This window comes from Leptonychotes weddellii, chromosome 10 (genome assembly GCF_054177405.1).
Source record: "Leptonychotes weddellii isolate Sample4059 chromosome 10, ASM5417740v2, whole genome shotgun sequence".
Taxonomy (NCBI): Eukaryota; Metazoa; Chordata; class Mammalia; order Carnivora; family Phocidae; genus Leptonychotes; species Leptonychotes weddellii.
This window is the reverse complement of record NC_138378.1, coordinates 115,265,169-115,288,979: the sequence shown is the minus strand read 5'-3', so window position 1 is coordinate 115,288,979 and position 23,811 is coordinate 115,265,169.

Here is a 23,811-nt window from a genome sequence, read left to right as displayed (position 1 = left end):
CCCCCCCCCCCCCCCCCCCCCCCCAGCCCGGTGATGGGTATTAAAGAGGGCACGTATTGCATGGAGCACTGGGTGTTATACGCAAACAATGAATCATGGAACACTACATCAAAAACTAATGATGTAATGTATGGTGATTAACATAACATAAAAAAAAAACAAGAAACCCTATGTCCAAGTAGGGTCCCATTCTGTGGTATTGGGGGTTAGGACTGCACCATATGAACCTCAGGAGGGGCACAATTCAACCCATAACACTTGAGAACTACTCAGACCTGGGGTTTTGTGACCTCCAGCACTGTGTTGGCGCTTTCAATTGACCATTTACCATGCACCCTCCACCCCGACTTCATTCCTCATGCATTTAGAGAGAAGCACATGGATAACATTTCCTGAATTCTAATTCCTCTTTTCGTGCTGCAAAGCTGTTATTCTCTTTGGTATCTCCTTTCATCAACCTGGCTGCCAACCAATGTCTAAAAAAAAAAAAAAAAAATCCTAACACTGCAAGCTGAGTTCCTGCCTTGGGTCGATGTGGGTTTATTGATATTCCAGCATGGTTTGCTCCATGATTTATGCTCTGCAGTTTGTGAACCACAGACCCAAGGGGAAAAGAGATAGTGGAAGAGGGGATTTTTCGGTCACTTTATATGCAGTAAGTGAATCTCAATTTCCTGCTATGTTATTTCAGAGTCCTTAAATATCCTTTTCTCTGCCTGGACATTAGAAATTACAAAGGCTCTACATTCTTCAGGATGAAATATGAGTCCTGTAAGATCTATAATCAGAGCAAGCTCTTAATAATACGAATGTAGCTATGGACATATGTGCATCTCTCTGACTTGGGGTGAGGGGAAGACACCTGTATTGGGATCTGAAATGGTAAGAACAGCTTCAGGTATATGAGAGACCTTATTATTCCTGTGTCTTGAAGGCAGGAACCACAACCTGCATCCTCACTTGCCACCGTGTAGGCACAAAGTGAAGAACCATGAAAGAAATGAGGATGGTTATTTAGAGTGTTGATGTCTGCTCAGAACAGGACTTCTGAAACTGGCAAACCATGATGGGGTAATGAGCTCTGCAGGCCCAGATTTAGAATAGGAGGAAGCACACAATGACAGAGCTGCAGGAGAACTAAGAAATTGTTTATATGAGAAAAAACAGACACACACACCTCTCTTTTTTAATGTGTATTTGTTTCATAGTAAGACAAAAACCAGGCCATTATCTGTAAGAATAAAATAACTTCTAACATTCTATCTCGGGCTAAGTGTAGAAATAATCATAGGTGGCTTGCACAAGCATAGAGAAAGACAGAGAGGAACGGGACAGGGTGAGGAAGACATGGAAGGGAGAAGATGGTGGAAGTTTCCATCCTGGGCTCACCAGCCCATTGGCTATACAAGCTTCCAAGTGGTTTGATTTAGTAATGAGAGCTCATGAGAAAGAAAATGTGAAGTTGCTGAAGGGTTCTGCTCCAGAAGCTACAGGCAGTCTGTCTCCAAGCCTTGAGGCTTGCAGAGGAATAATGATTCACAGTGAGAAGTATTTCAAATGTGCAGTTTGTTGATGGCGCTTGCACCATTCATTGGACTCTCAAGCTGTCCTCCGAGGTGGGAGTGGGGAGCCCCACGGACAGGCCAATTCCTTCCTATTGCAAAGAGTCCATGGTTGAGGATCTGAGGTCCAGGTTCCATTTGCCTTGTCCACCCCTCACTGGTGGACCCTGAGTGGACTAGTAAAGTACTCCAAGACAGGACTAGAACTCAGGTTTCTTTGGCAGCAGCCTAGCATTGTGTTCACGTCACCTTTTCCTTTTCCTCCCAGCAGGACTACGGATTTTCTTTGGTCAGCTCTGCCCTGTGAATTCCTCAATTTGGGGAAGTCTGTCTTATCTATGGTGGGTGTCGTGTGGTGACTTGCTGAAGAGATGACAGAGAAATAGCACAACTTGAAAGAATTACTAGTTTTCAATCTGTTACCCTTAGGATGTTCTCATATTTGTAGCCCAAATACAAAGACCATGTTCTTCAACTAATCTCTGGTCGGCAACTCAACTGGATTATTTCAAGGATAATCCCTTCTCTTCTTGGCTTTCTGCCTTCCACATTTATTTACTAAGTATACATGAATGAGGTATAAGTATTGTGCATTCCTGATGGTGGTCCATGCTATGAATTTCAATCTGGTCTGCAGTGGTCCACTTAAATCCACCAAATCTAGTCACGCCATAAACAAAACCCTTCATTGGCTCCTCTGCCTGAAAATTAAAGTTGAAGTTCCTGAAGCTGCTGAGAGGGATGTGGGTAGGGGCAAGGATGGGAGATGAAGCTGGAATGAAGCAGGGGCAGGCCGTGGAGGACCACGTGCACCTGGTTAAGGACCTTGGAACTTGGGAGCAAATGAATCTGTAGAAGAAGGAGCTGAGCTAATGATCTCTAGCACCCACTTTGCTCTACATTCTGTGATTCGATTTCTATCATAAGCCCAGTGTCACTACACTCAGCCCACCACCATGGGTTGTATTATTATTAAATTGCTGCTTTTTTGCAAGTTATCAATTCAGTTACTCTGAATTACTCCCCTTCACTGTTGAAAACCACCAAAGTAATATATGACATGGTTCCTATCTTCAGCAATGCACAATTGTGGAAGTTATGAGATGTGCTATTATTGCTTTTCATATTTATTTACTGGGAACATGTTTATTGAAGGCCATGGCTCCAGATTAGAATCATAGGATCGTGGTTTCTAGAATCAGACAGCATGGATCCAAACCCTGATTAGGTTACTTACTGTGTGACCTTAGGCAAGTCACTTAACCTCCTGTTTTCTCATCTATAAAATGGGGAGAGTCATTATTCCTTAGCTTTGTGGTGAGGATTACAAGAGGCAATGCTGCTGAAGTGCACAGAGCCTGGCCCATGGCCAGCACCCGGGAAACTTTATCTTGCAGTATTCTGTTACGGCGTGTGGTGCTGGAGACATGACAGTGTACCAGGTGGGCACGCATCACACCATCAGGGGATGGTTAATGATAAACAAATGACTAAAGAAAGTAATTTCTATCGCAATTAGCACTGCAAGAGAAATAAGCACAATGCTATCAGAGACAAGGCAGATTCTACTTTGGAAGGAGTGTCTCAGAAAGTGTCTCTGGAAAGCTGACATTTAAACCCCCATTTGACATATGAGAAAAGCCATTCATTGGAAATGCCAGGGAGCATGAGTCCCAGCTAAGGGATGAATAAGCATAAAGCCTTTGCAGCAAAACAGAGCTTGGCACGCTCTAGGAACTAACAGAGGACCAAGTGTCCTGCAGCTCGGTGTGCAGAGAGGTGGGGTGGCAGGAGATGCAGCTGGAAAGGGTTCAGGGACAGATCCTTCTGGGTTTGCAGGCCAGAGTTTGGAAGTGGAAGGGACAAAGCAGCAAAGTGGCATGATGTGATTTTCATGGCTTTGCTTGATATGTACAAATGGTTGAGTGAATGTCTTCCAGAGTCTGATAATCTGAATCAGGTAGTGGGTGCAGATTTTAAAAGGCAGGAAACAAAACTGCAAACTCTGGCAGCAAATTGGAATGCATTACTGGGAATGAAAATGTTCTTCATTTCTGGAAATGTTATAGGGAAACAGGAGCCTTCCCTCAGAGGCAATCCCACTTCTGAAGGGCAGACACAGAGCCATGGTTGGTTGCATTTGGCAGAGTGTGAATTAATTCTAAGTGCATGCACTGGGAGAATGCAGTTTGCTATTTAGTATGCCAGGCCCTGTGCTGGGCTAAGGACATAAAGATAAATCAGATGCACAGAGCTACCCACTCCTGAAGAGCTCCCTCCTCTGCTGCTGGAGGCTGGCTTATGGCAGATCATCCCCTGTCCCCTGCTGTATGTGAAGTGCAATGGAGGAAGGAACTTGCTGACAGATTCCATGCTGACACAGAGAAGGGGGAGCTCTGCTCTCTGGGGAGCAAAAGAAAGGTGTGACGAAGGAGGTAATGAGGGGAGGTCACCTTCTCTGGATGTCCCTCACCTCCATCTATCTCGGCCAAATGGATTTGCCCTCAATTTCATTTCCTTGGAGTCTCATCTTCTTCCAAGGTGAGAAAGTGCTAATTTGAGACCCTGACCCACGTGATAAAGGAGAATGGGCTCTGAGAGTGTCATGCGTTCTCCCACGCAAATGGGAATATTTCCATCTAAACTGGGGTTACTATGGAAAAATCTTCACTTAAAGATCCCCAATTTTTATTTTTGAGAGTTTTTGACCTAAATTTAATAGTCATGAGAAGAGAGGATTATGAGAAGCTAGAGGATATGAATCGTACTTACAAATACTGTTTTTACATTCAAGTAGCATAGTTTGTCAGGCATAGGTTTATTAATCTCATCACTTGCACACCCATTAATCAGGCATTGTGCTAAATTCTGGGGATTCCACATGAACCAGGCACCATCCCCATTTTCAAGGACCTCACAGTTCCAGGGAGAATCATATAAATGAATATGCTGCATTGAAGTGGAAGCTGGCATTTTCTGTATGACCCAAAAGGGTAAAACTAAGATCAGGGGATGTATATTACCAGCAGATGGATTTCAGTTTGATGTTAAGAACCACTTTCTAATGACTGAGGTGGTCAAGGGCAAGTAGAGTTTCCTGCTCCCATGCAGGAACCTTTACCCCAAGATGGTGGGCACGAGGCAGATGTTAGTTGGACCATGTGGAGGACACTATAGGAAGGAACTGTATGGTTCACCTTCAAGTCCAGCCATGCTTAGATCAAACCTTTGTTTAGGTAAGAAGGAGACTTCTTGCAGTTTAGCAGATGGGGTTGAGAGACCCTTAAAGGACAGATGGGCAAGGACCCATAGCTCTGCCAAAAGATTTGCTGGGCAACTTTGACCTTCCACTCATGGGTCTGGTGCCCCCACAGGTTCATGGGATCCTTTAAAAATCTGATAAAGTGTAAACCCAGCCTGAAGTCACAGGACCCATAATTATTCCTCATATGTGAGAATAAAGTGAGCACAGAACACAGATATGCCCACATGAGTTTTCTGCTTAGAACCTTTCAGGAGCTCCTTAATATCCTTTAGGAGAAATCCTGGGCCCTTGTTATCAATCAGGTTTCTCATGATCAGCTCCTACTTCTCTGCCCCCATTTCTCTCCCTCCCGCCTCACCCTTTCTGCCCCCCATAAGAATGTGCTGCCTTGTCTACAGCCTCCATTTGTCCCAGAAGCAGGCGGCTCCCCCAGGTCAGGGAACAAGTTCATGCTTCTTTCCCCCTACAGGGCCTGGAACAGTGATTAACAGAGTAAGTACCAACAGTGTTTTCCTACCGAAGCTTAGGAAGGGGCGAGGTCAGATCTCACCTCGTCATTCAGTCATGGGGAAGGCTGCGACTGTGAATACATTTCTCTCTGAAGTGGACATTGCTGGTTTTTTACCACTAGGGTTTACGCTGTCTGTTCCAATTGAGATGACCCAGATTTCTTCTCAATGGGCTCAGGGCTTTTTAGTAGAGCTTGGCTTTTTCTCTAATGGGGAAAAAATAAGAGCTGGCATTCACCGCAGGTGCAGTGCTGAGAGCCCCGAGTGCCTACCCCATCCCCGTGATGGCAGTGTTGCTCACAGGCTCCTCGAGAGAAGGGTTTCCAGAATCCAAGACCTAGGGGACAGGACGACCTTACCTGGAGTGGACAGGACAACAGTTTTCTCTTCCCTTCCCTTCCCTTCCGTTCTCTTTTCTCTTCTCTTCTCTTCTTTCTCTTCTCTTCTCTTCTCTTCTCTTCTCTTCTCTTCTCTTCTCCTCTCCTCTCCTCTCATCTTCCCTTCCCTCCCCTCCCCTCCCCCCTTTTCTTTTCTTTTTTCTTTTCTTTTTTTCCCCCTAGAAGTACGTGCTGAGATAACATCCAAATTGATGTATTGGCCACACGTCAGATATATTAAGATTCTGTTCTCAAAACGTCAAGAGAAGAGAGTAGTGTACAAAATCTTGTGTTGAATGGCTGTGGAGGATCTTCTGAAGGGCTGTCCAGACCCCATCACATAATGAAAAGCTTCAAACAGAATTTGGTTTAGGCCACTTCGAAGCTTCGCTGTTTGGGGAGATGCCTGTGCTCTGCGCTTTGTCAGGTGGAAGGAAGAGCACGTGGTGCAGGAAGTGGAGGGGAGGCCGTGGGACAGGGCACGCCTGGCATCCAGCATGGGCTGTGGGGCATGGGCAGGGCTCCAAGTGCAGCCTCCCTTGCCTTCCCCCCACCTTGCGCTCCACCACGCAGGTCCGAAAGAAAGCTTATGTTCTGAAGTTTCAGTGAGGATTCTTCAAGATAATTTGAGTTCTTTTTCAACAGGTGAGAAGTCCTTGCATTCTCAGTAACTGCTCACTTTTGATGTGTGTGCGCTACAGACGATGAGGTACTTCCCCTAGTTCTCGACTGATTTACCCTTGATGGCAACTCTGTGGGAAAAGCAGACTGGGGGACGGGTGGCAGGGGCAAAAGCTCCCGAACTTGAAGTGACTCTGACACGGATGGGGGGAGGTGGCTCCAGCCCTGGGAACACCTGTGGCAGAAACCAGTTTTGGAATCCAGAGTCTCTGTTCAAGTCCTCGCCCATCTGTGCCTACTTGGGCACTGCTGGGAATCCGCACATCCTTGACACTCTCCTTTCTTCAGCTGTGAAATTGCTGTATTGGGAGGATGGGAAAACAGTATGTCATTTCGTTACAGCATAGATACACGGCACATAGTGGCACTTAGTACATGATGGCTGTTTTCACTTTTGCCTTATGGAGCCCCTAGAAACTTTGGATGCCCTGCTTTATATGTGAAATGTGCTCAGTAAATGGCTATGTCCCTATTTTACAGAAAAGAGAAAAGTTGTGACCTAAGCATTACACAGCCAGTAAGTAACAGATGTGATTTGAACCAAGTAAAGGATTAAAAGTTGCTCACTGGTATAAATCTAATTTAGAATTGGAAAAGATAACTAATCCACCCTCCGCTTACCAGTAGGGAAACAGTCCCAGGAACGGGGCCTGTACAAGGTCATGTGGTATGTCAACAGAGGACAGAGACTAGAACCTAGGTCATGTGACTCTTTCCCACTAGTCTCCTCAAAGATGTGTGCCTCTGCCCCCTATAACACTTGCCTTCATATGCTCTTCTGGGTCATTGTCAAAGTCCTATCTAAACCCTCAAAGTCACATATGTTAGATATGTAAGCAGCATGTTCCAATGATGTACATATCCTATATTAGCAATAAGTTATTTATTGTATTTAATTAATCTATCTCAAAAGTGGTCCAGTTTATATCTGGGGTGGGAAAAAGCAAAAGCTCCAAGGCATATTGAAACTTTTCACAATATGTGTGTTCATCTGGCTGCAGTTTTTAATAAATATCATAAGTAAAAGTATCAGAAAAATTCAATCCTCTAAAACATTTCATGTGTAGGTCACTAACTGATAGATGGAGGCCAAGGTCCCAGCTGGCCTCCCAACTTGGGGGATGGCTCCTGTGTTTTCTGGGTGGGCACAGGGACACTGGTAAGCAATCCAGAACACTTATTCACCCTGGGGGACCAGGGGGGTTCAGCTATGTTGACTGCTGCTTAGATTTGCTTTGTTTGAACAAAAGGGGAATGTGAATCTAAGTCAAGCTTAAGGTCACTGAGGACTAGGAACATATTAGAGTCAAGCCCTTTGGGCTTATCCTAATGTTTTTCAAATACGCTTTTTGAATAGCACAATTCTTTCGGCTCTTTGACCTTTACAAATCTTACAGACACAATCTCTCAGAAGGATGGGGATCATTTTCACTGGTGACATAAGAAAGTTGAAATCTAAAGCACTACTTTACAACTCTGACAGCATCTTACCAGTTACCTGGGAAGCTTTTTATAAAAACTTCTGGTACCTAAGCCCTACAGAAACTATTTGGATATAATTGGTCGGGAGTGGGACCTCAATTTTTTTTTTTTTTTTGTGCTTCCCAGTCTATGTGAGTCTACACGGCATTGAGAATCATGCTCTATGACAAGGTAAGAATAAGCCAGATGCAAGGCAAAAGGGTTCTCTGAAGGGGAGGGATGCTGTTTATAAGAATAAAACTGTCTCCTCTCATCTGTGACTAGAATTAGGAAACAGAATAATTGTCTGGCCAAGGTCATGACCCATTGCTCCCTTCCAGTTGGATAAAACACAAGCTCTTGGTGTGGCCTTCAAAGCTCTCCACAGCTGGTTACCACCTGCATTCTGTCTCACTTCCCACCAGTGACCCCCCCACATCTTGTGATTCAATGACATGCACCCCAAACACAATCACATCAGTACTATGCCCCCTGCTTAAGACTTCTGTCTGGCAAGCTTTGCATGGTGAGCACTTACTGACAATTTGAGGACTATGTCAATCATCCCGTGTTCCTGGAAGCCTTCTCTACAAACTCAAGACAAGATTTAACCCCTCTGTGAGTGTTCCCAGTAACTGGCTTATTCCTCTGTTAGAGCACTTGGTTGATGTCAAGTCTATGTCCCCCTTGCACACTGTATACTCCGTGATCCAGTTATCTCAGTCACATCTGTTCTGTGCCTGTCACAGAGTGGGTGCTTTATAATGCATGTCAACTGAGTGAATGCCAACCACATAGCTCTAGTTTAGAACTGGAACTGAGAGAACTAATTTTCTCTAATCTATTTTCCCACAGTCCCGTCACATGGGATATAAGATGCTCAGTTCCTAGAAGGGCTCTTTGTCTCCTTTCACAGATAGAGAAACTGAGCTTCTGAGAGGAGATGTGGTCCCAAGGACACCTCAGCAAATGTTTTCTTCCACAATGTCAGGTGTCCTCCTGCAGTGGAGCTCCTGACCATCACCTGTCCACAGAATATGGTGAGCACCGTGTCGGCGGCATGGGGCAGCTGCCAATAATCCAAGGAGTTAATGAGCCCAGTTCACTTTTAGCCATTCCCAGGGCTTCAACTTCCACCCACCTACTCACCTCCTGCATTCAAAAGTCTAACCCAGTCTTTGCTCATATAGTCAACTGCCTACTGGACACCTTCAGTCGCCTTTTTCCATGGGGGCCTTGAGTGCCAACACGGAACTCATCTTCTTAAATTTTTCTCATTCCCTATGAGGAAATGAGACAGAAACATGGGAGTCCTTCTCATCCTTTCCTTTCCCTCACCAGCCACATCTTATTGCTCACATGGTCTTGCTGATGTCACTTCAGAAACCTCTTTTCTTGATTGTGAACCCGATTTATTCGTTCGGTCTTTTAGAGCCTAGATCAATCCCTCATTTGGAGTTGCCGGTCATTTTTCCAAAAAAAGAGACTTTCAAAAAGTTTTTTAAAAAATGGTGCCTCGGGCGCCTGGGTGGCTCAGATGGTTAAGCGTCTGCCTTTGGCTCGGGTCATGATCTCAGGGTCCTGGGATCGAGTCCCGCATCGGGCTCCCTGCTCCTTGGGAGCCTGCTTCTCCCTCTGCCTGTCTCTCTCTCTCTCTCTCTCTGTCTCTCATGAATAAATAAATAAAATTAAAAAAAAATGGTGCCTCTTCCCTGGATTCACAGATGATTTAAAAAATGATAATTACCTCTTCCATCCTAAGTTATGATTCTATTTTAGAATCCTCTTCCTCTAATTAAAAAAAATCATCAACTCTTAGTGCTATTTGAGTCTGAGTCATTTGTGCAGGAAAATCAACAAAGTTGCACAAATAACTGTGCAAGGCAGGAATCAGGTTCTCCAGGCATCCCCTTGGGATTGGGCATCTGCACAAGACGCACACACCAGCTCTCCCACCACGCTGTTCAGATTGCCCATGCCAAACAAAGACATTGCATTTTGGGGTAATTTCCACCCAAGTTTCTCTTTTAAATACTATGGAGAGCCCCTGGCATGTGTATGAATTCAATCAATATTATCTATTATTATGTTTCTGTCCCTGCATATATTATTTAGGGACTTGAAAATATGCCTCAATCCTGCTCATGATATGACTAATCACCTAGGTGATGACCAATGACCAATTTTCACTCTAGCAAGCGTACAAATATGTCACCTCATCTTCTTCAATTTCATTAGTCATCAAAGACTCATAAAAGCTGGAGTGGGAAAACCCATAGGGATCACCAAGCATGACCCCTGATTTTCACATCCCTGAACTAAGGTCACACATCTCGTCAATGTCAGTTATAATGGGCACCAAGTTTTAGAAGTACACAGCACACATTAAATCTAGATTCTCCCTGGAAGAGATAACCGCAGACTGTTACATGTGGGGTCAGTGAACTGCTAAGTTACCCTGGAAGCATCTAGATGCATTTTGAATTGCCACAGTGGCTGTGGAGATGAGGGAGAGAGAACTGGTCTTGTTAGCCAGTCAGTTAAGGAAGAGAACAGTTAAGGAGAGGCTGGTGCAGGGGCACATGAGGCTCACAAGTCCTGACATGTCCCTGGAATGTGGACAAGGTAAGTAGGAGCGAGGTGAGAGTGCAATGTGCTGAACATTAGGCTGGGACAAGATGGTGAAGGAACTTAAATGTCATGCTAAGACTCTGGATGTTTCCATGAACTACAGAGGAGACAACAACAGGGTTTCAGCAGCAACAACCCATCATCCTGTGTTCCCCTGGAGTGGCCATGTTGGTTGGCCTCCCCACCATGGCCTTCCTCTCTGGGTATTATCATTTAAATGATCAACAGGAATGCTGGGGATCCTTTTGATTCATGCCACCTTCACCTTGCATCCAAATCATCCCATCTGTCCCTCACACCTCCTAAGGTTACCCCACCTTTACTTGGCTCATCACCACTGCCCCTTCCTCATGAGAACCACTGTCCTCTCTCACCTGAACTCCTGCAACTGTCTTCCAGTAGGTTTTCCTGCTTTCACTCGTACCTGCCAAGCTTCCCTTTCACCTAGCAGCCAGAGACACATCCTGAAAAAGGCAAATCCCAGCACACTGCCACATCACCCTGGTTAAACCATGTTCGTGGATTCTAGCTAAATAGTTTCAAAGTCCTTCTGTAGCCCATAACATCCTGCCTAGTCTGGACCTTGCTTGTGGCTGCAGGCTCAGGACCTGAGGCACATTCCCTCCTCCCATCCTCCAATTCCACCTTCTTCCCACCTCCAGACATTCACATGCACCTTTCTTTCTGCCACACAGGCTTCTCTCAGACTCTTGCACTGATGACTCCTTTCACCTCTCAGATCTCAGCACATATGTCATCTGCCCCCAAAAGGCCTCCCTGACTCCATCTCTTATCCTTCCAGTCTATTTTGCACTGACCATTCCTTTTCCTCGGTAGCACTCTCACACTGTGCATTAGTGTTTTTATTTTTTTTAAGTTTATTCCCAATTCCCAGTAAAATTCTTTTTTTTTTTTAAAGATTTTATTTATTTATTTGAAAGAGAGAGAGAGAGAGAGACAGCGAGAAAGGTAACATAAGCCAGGGGAGTGGGAGAGAGAGAAGCAGGCTTCCCGCGGAGCAGGGAGCCCAATGCGGGGCTCCATCCCAGGACCCTGGGATCATGACCTGAGTGAAGGCAGATGCCTAACGACTGAGCCACCCAGGCGCCCCTCCCAGTAAAATTCTTGTTACCTAGTAGGTGCTCAATAAATACTTATAAAATGAGTGACTTGCTCATACACCTTGCTAAAGACCAGGTTTTGGTGACCCTAGTTTATGGCACACAACTCTGCCCTCAGAATTAGAAATGATCATGTGGACCAAGCCAAGCCAATTCATTGGCTGATCACCCACCAATCAGATTCTCTCTCTCAAAAACTTCAACTAAGAGATTTGGAGACTCTAGTCAATCATGGTGAGTATGTTGGGTCTGAAAGGCCTCATAGTCTTGAGAAGGGAGATGTTTGAGAATATTGCAAGCAGAGGAGAGACAAACAGGGAAAAACAGCAGTAATGAGAGTGATCACACAGATTCTAAAATCAGAGAGAGAGCCTCAAATCCTGGCTCTCTTTTCCTACAAGGCCTGTGGCCCTTCTCTTCTTGTGTTCCATCGTAAATTTTTAAAAGATTCCTTTTATTCTAACCAGTTGGAGTGGGGTTATGTGTCTTAAAACAAAATTTGTTGATTGAGACATTTAGGAAATCCACTCTGGCTACAGTGGGGAGGGCGGTCTGGAGGAGAGAGCCACAGCGGGGAAACAAAATAGGTGGCTTTTGCAGTGGACTAGGTGAGAGATGACAAGATCTAAGAAAAGTAGAGGTGGTTGGAAGGGATGGATTCAAAAGACATTCCATGGGAAGAGTTGACATGGTGACAATAGGATGTGTGGGTGAAGGGAAGGGAGTCCAGATAATGTCCAGGTTTCTAGCTTGAGCCATCCATGACGATCCTACTGTGAGTGGAGCTCTTGAGTGTGGAAGAGCGGGTATTGGGTTGAAGAGAACTCACCTGCACTTTCCATGACCCACCATGAAACCATTCCTATCAGCCAGGTAGGCTGCCAGCCACTCTGGCTCCCCCTTGGGGAGGCCGTTGATGCCCATTTCTAAAGCTAAAGCTCATTTGTAGTTGCTTTCTTCAGTCCCACCATTCTCATCCATTTGGACTTACTGACATCCCTCTCATCTTTCAAGTTTATTTCAAGTTCCATCTTCTCTGCTGGCAAGTATTGCCTGCCTCCCCAAGTCCTCTGACATCGTGTTGCCCAGGTCAACATGGTGCACCACACATGGTGTATAAAACTTCAGGACTTGATCCATGATGCGTGTATTCATGTCCCCTAATGGAGACAGACTCTTGAGAAAACTGGATTGTCCTTTGGATATGCCCTTGCTTCAACACTACACAAAAATGGATGATTCTCTGTTCTCCTGGGTCTTGGATAGACTTGTAAACGTTCACAAATGGATGATGACCCTACTATTTGCTTGTTTGGGCTTTTCCTTCAATCCATGACACAGAACAATGACATGTCAGGCCAGTGAATTAAACTTCAGTCCTCTGCTGCCATATCAAAAGCCTGGATAATGGAAGTGATATTTATGAGGACTTGCTTGAAGGGCATGCTATTTATCCCTTCCTCTAGTGTGCTAATTTTTATTCCTGCATCAAGCTGTGCACTTGGACCATATGTTCTTAGTCCCCAGCAGAATTTTCATGCATTTTAATGTTATTTCCTTGGCTTACATCCAGGGATATTATACATAATGGCTTTATAAAAACTATTACTGTAAGGATGTCTTTGAAGTAGTATGCATTAGGTCATTCAACTCTTTCTATATGGAGCCTACAGCAAAAAACTCTTTTGTAACGATAAGGGTCAGGAAAAGCTTGACCTTTTAGGAGCTAGGGCAATTATTCTTTTTTGGTAACAAGACTGTATCTTTCTTCTTGGATTGACCATCAGGAAGCTCAGAGTCAGATACTCAGGTGGATGGCAGGAACCATGAGGGCCTGGATGGCTGGCATAAGGGGAATGGCATACAAAATGAGGAAACAGAGTAGAAGCACCGTGGATTTTGCTCAGCACCAAGGAGGGGGGCTGGGGATGAGAACGGCACAGAGTTAACAATTTAGGAGGCCTGAAGTTCTTGCTAATTTCATTCTCCAGTATCCTCATTTGAACCGTTTTCTGGTTTGGTTCTCACCTGTGACTGTGGCAAGTCACTAACCCATTCTGGGCCTTGGCTTATTGTAAGGTGAGAGCATTACAGAAGAAGCTGTGTAATGAGAGGCCTTCTCCAGCCCTGTTTGGATGGCGACTTCCTTGTCAGTTCTCTGCTCCTACTGACCTTCTTTCTTACCTCCAACTCGCCTGTTCTGGAATAACCACTGGTGCCTCTCCCCCAGCTGGTGGCTGTGAGGCCACAGGGGTGGTTGACGAGTCTTCAAACTTAGCTACACAGTAGAATGATCTGGGGAGCTTTTAAAAATTATGGTGCCCAGCTGTACCCTTTACTAAATAAATCATTCTCTGAGGTGAGACCCAAACACCTTTATTTTTTAAAACTGGGGGACTGGAATGTGCGGCCAAGTTTGAGCACCAGGGCTCTTGAAACATTCCTGCTCCTGTTAGTCTGAATCACCTGGGGATCTTTTAAATCCAGATTCTGATTCTGGAGGCTTGAGGTGGAGCCTGAGAATCTGCATTTCTAAAAGCTACCAGGTGATCTGTAGGTTCTTGAGTCACACTCCGGGTAGGAAGAGGAGGACACACACTTGAGGAATAATAAAGGAGGAAGCTGGAGCTTTGGCATGTTGAGGTGAGCAGAGCCCCTGGCTATGCTCTGCTCCTCTGAGCTGTAGGCAAGGTCAAGTCTAGTATGAGGCCTAGAGTCACAGGGCACCATGATGCCCAAGCATTTACTCCATCTTTCCTGCCCACCTCCTGTGACATGGATCTCTTTTTCCTAAGTTTGGTCCCCATTTGGGGCCTGTGTTATTACATGCACACGGATTTGTTTGCTAACAGGACTATGAGCAGCTTGGAGGCATCTCTGCCTCTCTGTCTTCAGTCCCTGATTCATGTAGGTGTCTGTCCAATGAGAGAATGCATGGGGAACAGGCACTCACTTCTTGGATGGGGAGAGAACAGAGGGTAGATATTATTGCTGCCAGTGACCTACAGTGATGCCCCTTCAGAGGGTGTTTCACAAAGGAAAATGAAAACCCTGGAGCAGGCAGTGACGTTGAATTTTTACGGCTTTCCGAACACTGCCTGTGTGATCCTGCCTCTGGGCCTTTGCTCCTGCCTGGAAGGCCCTCTAAGTGCTCACGTAGGGTGACAGCTTCTCATCACCCAAGACTCAACTTAGAAAATCTCTGCTTAGGCTAAGCTTCTTGTTGCACCTGTAGGGCTGCTTCCATCTTGGGCTCTGTTATATTCGGTTGCTTGCGTGTCCGCTTATCTGCATGGTGTCAGCACTCAGCACATTGCCGGGCACAGGACAAGAATTTAGTGAGTCAAAGTTAAATGAAACAAAACGAATGATTCATCACAGACTTCCTTTCTTGGTGTTTTCTGATTTTCATCCATAAAGTAATAATTAATCGAGACAGATTATGGTTGGATACTACGCTGATAACCAGAGTACTGAATCCTAGTTTCTTTTGTAACCCAAAGCTATGAACAGAAATAACGCATCGTCCCCATGTTTTCTGTCCTTTGTCAGCATCCAACCTGAGCTGGAAAGTGGCAGGTTGCCTCCCAAGAGCTGTAAGGCTGCATGTGAATCCCAGCTGGGAGAGCCAGGTTTAGAAACCCCTCTGCCCCCCGATACAGGGAGCCTCGGCTGCAGATGCTCTCAGGCACTTGTAGGGACTGTTTGCCAGAGGACACCGCCATCTACTTGCCAAGTCAGAGGTGCCCTATTAGCTCCTGTTAGGCACAATTGGTTTCTGATTAACTCAGAACTCATGATTAACACTCCTACCTTACAGGAAAATGACATTTGCTATCATGTGATTCAAAGCACACTTGTTAATTATCATATTTTTAGCTGATACATAGCACCCATTTTTAGAACATTCAGAAAAAATGTCATGTCTTTGAAGACGTGTCTAGGTAATGAAACTCAGGGCAGTTGCACGTAAGAGTTTTCTTTATTTCTTTTTTTCCCCTGTTTTTGCAGATTATGAGCTGGAATGAAACGATACAGTTCATATTAAAATGGTGATGGTTTACTCTAGCAGGGAGAGTTGCCTTATCACACCTCCTTTCCAGTGTGTGCAGGGATTATGATGACTGGGGGCATGGCTTCTGGCATGGTTTCTTGACCTCACGTCAAGGATGGGGACTATGTTTGAAAACAGGTGGATGTAGCCAACCATATATTTCAGATAAGAGAACTGGTAGTTTGATCTAACAGGAAAAAAAATGAAGATTTCATCTGTGCGTTGAAGTTCGATTTACATTTTTTTTTTAAAGATTTTTTATTTATTTATTTGAAACAGAGAGAATGAGAGAGACAGAGAGCACATGAGAGGGGGGAGGGTCAGAGGGAGAAGCAGGCTCCCCGCCGAGCAGGGAGCCCGATGCGGGACTCGATCCCGGGACTCCAGGATCATGACCTGAGCCGAAGGCAGTCGCCTAACCAACTGAGCCACCCAGGCGCCCCTCGATTTACATTTTTGATGTCATAATTTATCTCCTGTTTTAAATGGGATCATTGGGGCGCCTGGGTGGCTCAGTCGGTTAAGCGACTGCCTTCGGCTCAGGTCATGATCCTGGAGTCCCGGGATCGAGTCCCGCATTGGGCTCCCTGCTCAGCAAGGAACCTGCTTCTCCCTCTGACCCTGCCCCCTCTCATGTGCTCTCTCTCTCTCTCGTTCTCTCTGTCTCAAATAAAAAAAAAAAATCTTAAATGGGATCATTAATGGTAAAGAATAGATCAAACTCTGCTTGAATTTTCACAAAGAAGATTGGGTGTTTTCTCTTTTTAAGGCTTAAAAAGGAGCGAGTTTTATGCTGTCACCTGGAATCCGAGCAGAGGCCTGGGTTCACTCTGGATTAGCTGTGAGGCAGAGAAGCCGAGGGAGGGTCCTGCTGGAAATGTCACCCTCTGTCGCTCCGTCCCCAGCTCCTCAGATGTTCATCTCTCCAGAGCTTCTGCTCTTTCATTTCTCCCTTTTTCTCCTTATTAAAATTTTTTTTTTTCCATTTTCCCTCTCTTATTTCCCCCATTCTCCAATGGACAGTGAAACACAGACTTCCAGAACTGGTTAGTGCAGTGAACAATGTTGCTTTACTTCTTCTTACAAACATGCATTTCCTGTTCATTTTCTGCAGGTCACAGGAAGGGTGGTGTGGCTTGAATCTTCCCATAGCCCTTCACTGGAGGGTCAGCCCACACTGGGCCTGGGTGATGGCCAAAAGTGTGCTGTTGACTTTTAATCAGCTTTCTCTGTGCCGTGTGTTTGGGCCTCTTCCCTTCCAGCAGCTCCTACTGGATTAACACAGAACCGTCAAGCAGTACCAGCTGGCTTCATGGTACTTCCATGACAGCGCTTAACTCCCAGGAAGGGTCCAGCCCCTCAGACCTGCTATACAATTCCCTGCTCATCTCATAGGTTTGTGCACGGGCTAGCGCTCTAGACAACACCTGACACATGGATACATTCTTGGTAAGGGGAGAAAGCCCCTCAGGAACTTAATCTGGAACATGCTAAAAACACACAAAATAATTTTAAAAAGGTAAGCCAATCCTTCAAATTTAGAAAAGTAAACCACAAAGTTAGGATAAGAATCTGGCCTAAGGTTGGAGTAGAGTAGAGAGTAGAAACTGATCTACATAATAAAGTAACAGGAACTTGCAGAAGTTTGGAGTCTTCCTGATGCATAAAAATGGTGGCAAGAGCAGGTGTGTGCAGGTGTGTGTGTGGGGAGGGAGGTGTGTAAAAAATAGTGGAAAAAAGAAGAGAGAAAAGGACTTTGTAATGATAGGAGACCCATCAATTTAAGGCTAATGAGCCATCCGATTCTTTAGCAAGGATGGCAGAAGACAGCACTCTGATAGTCAATATGAGTTTGAGTTGTGTGCCGTTCTGAGCATGCTGCGTGTCACTTTCAATATTGAGTAAATGTCTGAGTCCCAGGATAGCCTGGGGTTAGGGTTATTCTGAAAAATCAAAGGAGAGAGGCTGGGTTACACACTGAGGGGGCTGAGCTGAAGAGGGAGGAGCCTGCAGCCTAAGGAAATGAGACACCCAGGAAGTCTTAGAATTCCCAGGAAGCAAGCCTGGGCAGCCAGGGAGTGAACATGACATGGCCTTGGGAATCCTTGGAAATCTGGGGGAGGGAGCATGTAGAATGGGGGTCTAGGCCATTTTATTTGGATATGCTAAGAAAGATTGAGCCCAAAGAATTGGAAGCTTTGCAGACATGTGGGTTAAACTCTAGATATGAAGAGATTGACCAGGGTTTATATTTATAGTCATAGGTAATACCTAAAAACCATTTGCTAAATGCCAGGCATTGTCCTAAGAACTCATTAACCCATTTTCTTCTACTGGTGAGGCAGGTGTTTTTATTATCCATAATTTTACAACAGGAAGAAACTGAGGCTCCTAGAAGCTAAGGAAATTGCCTAAGATCATACATAGAGCTGGTGAGTATGAGTTGGTATCAACCCTGGGGGCATGTCTTCTGAAACTGCACTCTAACCACCACGGTTCTCTCCCTCTCCTGGAGACCCTAGCTCACTGATCCATCTGGAGGAATGGTCTCTTACCTTCAGGACCTACTTTCCTCCCCTTTAAAATGAAAGGCTTGGACTAGTTGATTGACACATTCATTCACTCACTTGTTCATTCAAGGCACAAAATGGGAGTTTGGCATACTCTGGTAAGACTGTTTTCTGTCTGCTTTGGAGTTTCTTACAGAATTCTGGCAGGAGTGTTCCTGGCCAGCCTCTTGCCCTTTCTTCCCCAACATCTGCTCCATCCCACCACTTCTTATACCTGTCAGTTCAAGGGCCCAGTTCAGCTCTTAGTCTCCAGAAATGTTTGTAATACCGCTTTCTGATTTTCTCCAAATTTCCCCACCTCCTGTAACTTGCCTTGTGATCTCTGGAATATATGGGCAATCATCAAAAATCCCCTCTAGTGTCCCCCTTCCCTGATTTCTTTTACTTTTTACTGCCTGAAATGTGGCTTTTCCCAAATGGACACCTCCTCCCTGCCAGTGGTGATGTTGTCCTTCCCAACCTCTCACATCCTATTCAGTCTCCAGGGTGACCACAAAGTGAAGAGCATGAGCAGGGTCTCACAGGAGTTTTTGGGCAGGACTGCTTAGAGTTGGCACATATCCTTCTGCTCACATTCTTGTCTCTGAAATTTGGGTCCTAGGGCCCCAAAATAACTTTAAGGGAGGCCAAAAAATGTCCCAGTGTGCCCAGAAAAAGATATGAATAAGCCTTTATTCTGCTAAATCATCGAGATTTGGAAGATTTTTGTTACAACCTCTAGTACTACTTATTCTGACTAATACAGAAGTTATCAATTTTTTTCTGTAACAAAAAACTAAAACACATGGCACTGACTTAGTGGATATTTTAGAGATGAGAAAAGTTAGAGATCCAGTTATGTAGCAGCAAATTATTTGGTAAAGCCCCATTTTTGCTGAGATCATAGCTCTATGATAAAGTTGGAGCATAAGATGTCAGTGATGTGTGGAGGTTATTATTGCCTGCACATGCAAGATATTACACACAAGAGATGTGTTCAATATGAACTAGCTAATTTGTAAGCAAAAATGAAAGCAAATAGAGTCCAGAAATGTGGAGTCTTACAGAATTGGAAAGGCCTGCTGTTTCAGTCTCTGAACAACAAGATAGAGAATTTAAAGAGGCTTTGAGAGAAAAATTCTTAGAACACTTCAGAATTGAATAAAGGGACTCAGCAAAGATCCGATTAAGGGTCTGGCCTTCCCACTAACGTCTGATAGTGGGACAGGGAGAGAGAGAGAAAGGGAGAGAGACAGAAGGAGAGAGAGTGAGGGAGGAGGAGAGAGAGAAGGAGGGAGAGAGGGAAAGAGAGAGAGTGAGAGAGGGAGAGGAGAGAGAGAAAGAGAAGGAGGGAGGGAGGGAGAGAGAGAAAGAAAGAGAGGGAAAGAGGGGGCAGGAGGGAGAGAAGGAGGGAGATTGCAGAGCTGAGGTGAGGAGGCAGATGGATCATTTAAGAATCATGAGTCTAGGAGAAAGTTCGGGTATGTTCCTGACATAAGACCCTGGTGAAACTGACTGGCATGAGTAGACATGGTCCTCCTCCTGCCCAGGGAGATGGGATTGATGAGCATCTCATCAGCTCTGCCACACTGCTCTATTCTGCTCTTGCTTTCATCACTCCACTGAAGTGGTTCTTGTTGAGGTCACTAACAAGAGGACACCCAAGTTGCCAAATCAAATGGTTGGTAGTCAGTTTGCATCCTACTTGACCTCCTTGAGCCTTAGACATTGTTGTTCGCCTCCCTTTTCTATGAAACATTTTCTGCACTTGGATTTTCTGCACCTCTGCTCATTTCCTTCCTCTGTAGTGTCCTCACCTCCTTGGTTTTCCTTTCCAGCTTCTCCTCATCTTCTTGATCTTTTCATGTTGAGACCCCTGTGCCCAGTCCTTGGACCTCTCTACTCTTTCTGCCTACTCCCAGGGTGATGTCATTAAGTGTTATGGAGGTAAATGCCACCTACGCACAGACACTTCCCAGACTTGTTCATCCAGCACAGGTATCTCTCCTGGCCCTGATCAGATTCACCCAATCCAATCACCTCCTTGTCATCTCTATTTGTATTAGTCACTGCAAACCCTATGTGTCTAACGCTGAATTCCTCCTTTCTCCCCTAGAGGAGCTCATTACATTGTTTTCCCTAGCTCAGGAAATAGCAGTTCCACCCTTTGAGGTTCTCAGGTTAATGAGTTCAGAGTCACCGATGCCTCCTGTTTATGTCTCATAACCCCCGTGCAGCCCACTGGCAAATCTTGCTGTCTCTGCCTTCCAAAGATTCTGTCCATCCACTCTCAACACAGATGCCACAGTGACCAGAAATAAGTCCAATCATGTCATTTCCCTGTTCACACCCTGTGATGGCATCCTTCTAAGGCCAACCCAAAGACCTTTAGGCTGTCTACATGCCTCACCGGCGCTGGCTGTCTCCGACTTCTCTGGCATCTCCGATCTCCCTCTCAGCTCTCTCCTTTCCAGCTACACTGGCCTTCCTGCCATCCCTGAATGTTCTAGGCATGCCCCCACCTCAGCATTGCAGCATATGTCACCCTTCCAGATTTTACTTCCATGCTCCTTCTGCAGGGAGGCCTTTCCTCTCACACCTCAGTTACCTGCTTCCCCCACCCCCCACCCTGGTCCCAGCACCTCCTAGCTCTGTCCTAGCTCCTTCCCTGCATTACCTTCTTCCTTAGCCCTTCTACCTTCTATGCTAGCAAATACCTTGCCAACTGATTATGTTTACTACCTGTCTCTTCCCCATAAAACAGAAGCTCAAAGAGGTAGAGATTTTTGCTTGTTTCATTCTGGGCTGTGTCCCAAGCACCTAGATGAGTGCTCAGAGTGGACATGTAACACGTATGTATCAAACAGTGCCTGAAGGAATAAACACATGCGTGCATGTGAATGCTGAGAGACACAGAAGGGAAAGGTGAGCCGGTCTGGCAGGAGAAGGAAATGGCTGGCCAGCCTGGCTGGGGCCTGGGCTCTCTCTCTCAGAAGGTGGAGGGGCCTCCAGCTGTCCAGACTCCACTGATGTGCCTTGTCATGCTGGCCCGCTCTCTCCTGTGGCCTGACCCCAGCCTCCTTGCTCTGAGGCTTCCTGCTCTCTGCAAACCCCCTGCACCTACAATACCTCCAGCTGCTCTTCATGGTGTGAATGAGGAAGTCAATTGGTCCCCGTGGGAATGTGGGCTCACAGTGGAGGGAAGCTGGCCTCTATCCCTCCCCATCTCCTGCTTCATCCCTCATCCCTCTGCAGAGTCTTCCCCATTCTTTTTTTTTTTTTTTAAAGATTTTATTTATTTATTCATGACAGACAGAGAGAGAGAGGCAGAGGGAGAAGCAGCCTCCCAAGGAGCAGGGAGCCCGATGCGGGACTCGATCCCAGGACCCTGAGATCATGACCTGAGCCGAAGGCAGACACTTAACCATCTGAGCCACCCAGGCGCCCGGGTCTTCCCCATTCTTAAAGGGAGCAGGCATCAGGACCCTCACCCCTGCCTGAGCATCACTTCCTGTCTGTTCTTTGCTGCCTCCTTTGCATTTCTGGTGCCGGGAGTTTTGAGGCACAGCTTATGGTATACGGACTTCCAGGGGAAGGATGCTTCCAGAGCTGGGATAGCACACTCAGTCTCAAGGTACCAGCTGACTGCACGGCCCAAGTGTGAGCTGCACATACAAGTACAGCTTCTGTCCTGGAGAAGATAGAAAGATGAAGTTACTGCTTCGCAGTGAAGAGGCACACGCTTTGAGAAGGGTGTGTATGTGTGTGCATTTGTGTGTATGTACGTGTGTGCAGTGAGGGAACCCAATTTAAATCTCCTGCACATCTGTTCACCTCTGGGTTCCACTTGGCATGTCTGGCACATTGGTGTGACCCAAGCCTTCTGGAGAAACACAACCTATAGAAGAGGAAGTTAGGGGCAAAGAGCCCAACGGAAGGGATATTCTGAGTACAATGAGGTGTGTGTCACTCAGACTGCCCCAAATAGAAAGAGCTTATCTTATTCTCACCTCTGTAAGGTCTTGGGTACCAGGAGCTCTGCTGCAAAGTATGACACGGACGAGATGAGGAAGGCCTTTTCCCCCCTTTGGCACAAAACATACCCAGCTAGCTGGGCTGCCCAGAAGGCTGAACCCGGAAGTGCCCAGCCCTCATGTGTCCTCAGTAAGATGCCAGGCTATTGGCCACCCCAGCCATGTGGGCCACTCCAGTGATGCCTGGGAAAGGGGGGCGCTGGGAAGGCGGAGAAAAATGGCAGACAACATGAGCTCAGTGACAGAGCACATCCAAGATACGATCTGGGGAGCCTGGAAATAATGCCAGGGAGGTTGGCCTTGTAGGCAGCTGAGGATCCTCATCTAAGAAGTGGGAACACAGGGCCGTGAAAAGAGAATAGCGCTGTTCAGCCGGAGAGCTGGGTGGATAGAGCTACCTTCTGCCATGTGACGCTGTGATGTTGAGTTCCCTGCTTCCCTGAGCCCTAGTTTCTTCGGCTGGAAAACAGAGTGAATCCTTTCCTTGCCATGGTATTTTGAGATTGAGAGCTAATGAACTTAAGGAGCCTAACACAACATACGTGCTTTAACAAATGTGGCTATTTTCATCGTTATTAGCACCGCATGGCCGCAAAAGAGCAAGACAGCATGTGATTCATGTCTGAATCCCTGGTACATGGTTTAGTGCTCGAGCAAACTCACCTTTCTGCACATTTGTGAATGAATACCTAAATATAGAGTGGCTTTCAAAGAGGAAGCGCCTGGTCTCCTCATGAAGGTACTTTCCTAGGAGCAAGGGTGTTGTGAGCTGTGTTCTTCCCTTTCCCCACATAATCTTGGTTTGGGCCCCTTGGCTGGCTGCCCGGGGCTCTCCCAGTGTGCTGCTGGGCAAAGCCAGAGGCGGGGCGGGCACACATTCTTGCTCTGGTGATTTTATCTTTTGCCACTGGTTCACAGAAGCTACAAGTTTCCTTCAAGGTGTTCTCTGATTCCCTGGATTTATGACTTCCTCTAACCTTTCTGGGCCCAACTAGTCTCATTTGAAGAAACTTCCGCGTAATTCTTTTTGTCCACCCACATCGGTTGTGCAGATAAAATCAGATTAGCCTGAATCATCAGCCAAGCACTCTTCTGGCCTCGGGACAAAGCTGGTTCGCGTCTGTGGGTACATGTGCGTGCGTGCGAGTGTGCAAGGGGTTGAGGAGAGTGTGTTGAAGGACCATTAACTAGGAGGGAGCAGCCATGGCCACAGGCCTTCTCATGTTTGCCGCAAGCCCAAGGGGATCTGCAATTCTCCAGTTGTCCAAATCAAACCAGATGGAGGACGATGATCCAGAATTTGTGACTGCTGCCAGGTTTTTGTCCTTTAAAAAGCATCCCCCCATAAAATGCAGCCCCCATAAAGTTGCACTCATGCAAAGCTGTGTCCTTAGGCACCCCTACATATGTTTATCCCCTCCATGGTCCTAAATGCTGCTTACGTCTTTTGAGGAATGAACTAGAACATTAATAATGCACGCACATTTTCATCTGATCAGTAACATTTAATATGCGGTTTTTAAGCTTGTAATAGAATACATTGCAAATGAAAAATAAGATTAGATAT